We start from the raw sequence: 3402 nt of genomic DNA on the forward strand, positions 1-3402 counted from the left end.
TCTGAGATGTCACCAATAAACGTGTTATATATAATCGCCTTCTCTTTCTCTCTCTCTTTGCCGATTTTGTTTTTCTTTACTAACAGTCCACATAGTCTTAAAGATAACACAATGACTCGTAGCCGGCACTTCGTTAATTTAACTGACACTGACCAAAATTCGTTAATGCAGGCAGAGACCTCAAAATACTCTGAAGAAGTTGTAAAAAATGAGGCCACGAAACTTATATTTTGTACATACACGGAAACAACCTGCAAATTTGTTAACTCTAGAAGAAGCAATTTTCTTGCGTGCCCAGAGTATCATTGTGGAGAGATAGTGTGTCCGTGTGGGTTCCCCCATCTCCGCGTTGCTCCACCGTTTACCCACCCTCGTGGGTAGCAAAGTTGATATTACGATACCTTGACATCGAGAATTTTTCGCAACAACTGAGGTGGGGGAAGCTGTGATTTTTTCACCCGGAACACGAGGTTTTTCGTCCAGCAAACAGCAAATACAGAGTTTGAAATACAAAACAAGCTTTCCATGAAAATTCACAGATTAAATAAGATGAGAACAATGTTAAACGACTCAGATTATTAAACTAATTTAAAATAACTTTTCTCTTTATACTCGGGGACGACCAAAGGAGTTCACAAGATAGACAAAAAACAAACAGCACCTTATTCAGAAATCGCGGGTTTGAACCGTGATTTTTGAATAAGGTAATCAGCTATATACACCCCGCTATGTTACAATTTTTCTCGAATGACGATGGTGTCTTCCAAGATGGCAATGCGCCGAGCCAGCGGGCACTTTGTTGTGCAGAATGGTTTGAGGAACACAGTTCTGACTTCCACCATATCGATTGGTCTCCGATATCAATCCCATAGAGCAATTGTGGGACCCTATGGAAAGGCATATTAGGAGTCTGGATACACCAATCACCTCCATACCTGCATTGCTGGCCCCTTACAAACAGCTTGGTTAGCCATACCTCCCGAACGCTTCCAACAGCTTGTTGAATGAATGCCACGTCGGATAGCTGCTGTACTGTGGGCAGGAGGACCTACAAAGTATTAGATAGGTGGTCATAATTCAGTGATCACACAGTGTATAAAAAAATAATAAAAAATAAATAAATAATAGTTTGGAAATATTTAAGAATATGGCAGAGGCATATAAAAGACTCCTGAATATCGGACCTCCTGTACATTTTAGGTTGCTGAATGTGGTAGAACTTTGTAGATGATTCGGAACGTTTCTGAAAGTGAGAGTTTGTTCAAACAGAAAATTTTAGATGATTGTGGAGTATTTTGCAATAATATAAATTGAGCTGAAACTTGTAAAATCGAGCATGCGTCATTCAGAAGGAGTGTTTGGTATAAGTTTTGCACGTTTGTCGATAAACATGACAAAAAATGTGTAACTGAGTATCGAAAAAGGAAGAGCTACCATCACTCTGTAAAAAATCAAGTTATTCCATGGTAATTTTACTACCGACTTCGGGGATAACCCCAACCCCGCAATTGGTATTCCGTGACGTGTACAGAACTCTGTGGAGGCCAGATGGCTTCTATGAGAAGTGTTGGCAAACAGCTCGATGTGTCATTTAAAGGAGCACAAACGACCTTTGGATGATTCAAGGAGACTTCCGCGGGACGACCATGGGTCCAATAGGTCTAAACAAATTTAAGGATGAGCTGGACAGGTATTTGTAACAAACGGAGGGAAATGAGAGCGGTTTTTTTTTCTGACTGAGCCTGTATAAGCTTGTTTTTTTTTGCATCGTATACCTCTACTAATGATAATCCGAGTTAGAAATTATTCAATGAAACCCGCTGGGTGTGTAGAGCACGCTTTCGGACTCAATTTGAAAGAGAGAATTATGGAAGGGAATTACAAAAACAAAAGGCCTATCAGACCAAGACTCGAGTGACTTGTTAAGAGAGGACTTATGAATTAACCTGGAAGCTTCTTTCCAATGCAGGCTGGAAACCCGAGAGAGATTGTGGGCCAACGTCCCAGATGTGCGAAAAATATTTCGTGGTAGGGCGGATTTGAAATATGAACTGAGCGAGTGGCCGTGTTGTAGAAAGAGAACGCCGAAAGCGAAAGAGAAATCTAGTTTTTTTTTATTTTTTTTATAAGAAAGTAGGAATATTTGTGATGTGCTAAGATAATAATAATAAAATTCTTTATTCATAGAAATGTAGGACACGATTCCCGCTACAGGCAACCAGAGGAATCTCACATTACATTCAGTAAATAAAAAACTACGTGGGTACACAGCAAATACATCGAATACACAGACAGTGCAATATACACAGCTAATATTACAATCAATGTATCTTATAGTTATTATAATATTATACAGAGCTTATATTCCATTATAGCAAATAGATTTTATAGTTATTATATCCAAGCTGCAACACATTGAGACAGTTTGGTCTGGACACCTCTATTCCGCTGACAATTGCAGGAATGCTGACTGCACTTCACAATGGATTTGCGCTTTTCTTCTCTGTGGAGGCAGAATCTCTGGACCACACATCAAAATCAATGTTTGCGGATTTCATCGCGCCAATGATGCTGTTCGGGAAGTGTCGCTTCAAGGTCGAGAGCTTCTGCAGGTTAGAACAGAGCACTGGATGGTTCCTGAGGGCTCTACCAGGGATTTTCCAGCCTACGATTTCATTTCCCAGATATTAACGAAGTCGAGAGCAGCGGAGCACAGATTAAGCGCCATTGTGATCTTCCTCGCATATGCCACGTCCTGGGCCGGGGTGTATCTCAGATTTATGCAGAGCTGTGATTTTCATGTTGTATAGGGTAGGTGAGCCCAATTGTTGGCCCACTTTGGGACCCAGAATTCCAGACCCCGGAGTATCTTCAGACTGGACATAGGAGCAGCCGACCAAACTTCTATACCATAACTGATGACAGAACTAAAATAGTAGAGGAGAAATTTTCTGACAGATTCCTTGTTGTGCGCTCTACAGAGATCAAGTTTCATACCCCAGAAAGTCCGTAATATCTCTTGAACGCAGTTGCTGGATTTGTTCCTTATACGTTAGGTTTTCGCCCACTCCTAGGAATTCTACGGAATGAGTGGGCCCCGCAATGGAGGGCTGCAGAGAGGCTGCTTGATTGAGGTCTGCTTGTGCTCTAGGTGAGAAGATGATAATCTGGACTTTTCAGGGTTTATTTTAAGGCAAAATCAGTAGCGTATATTCACAGAAAGAGGACAGATATTTGTTCAGGATGACAGAATTCGATAATTCCTCTGCCTGGTCTGCTGAGGTGTTAGCCGGGCTTGAGAGGTAACATACAATGTCATCGGCGTAGGCCATAAATGCAGATATTTCATTCATTAATGGAATAAATACTGCTGAAAAAAGCAGTGCCTGCAACGATTCACCT

The sequence above is a fragment of the Mastigoproctus giganteus genome, chromosome 14, assembly GCF_048544385.1.
Source record: "Mastigoproctus giganteus isolate SK-2022 chromosome 14, ASM4854438v1, whole genome shotgun sequence".
Taxonomy (NCBI): Eukaryota; Metazoa; Arthropoda; class Arachnida; order Uropygi; family Thelyphonidae; genus Mastigoproctus; species Mastigoproctus giganteus.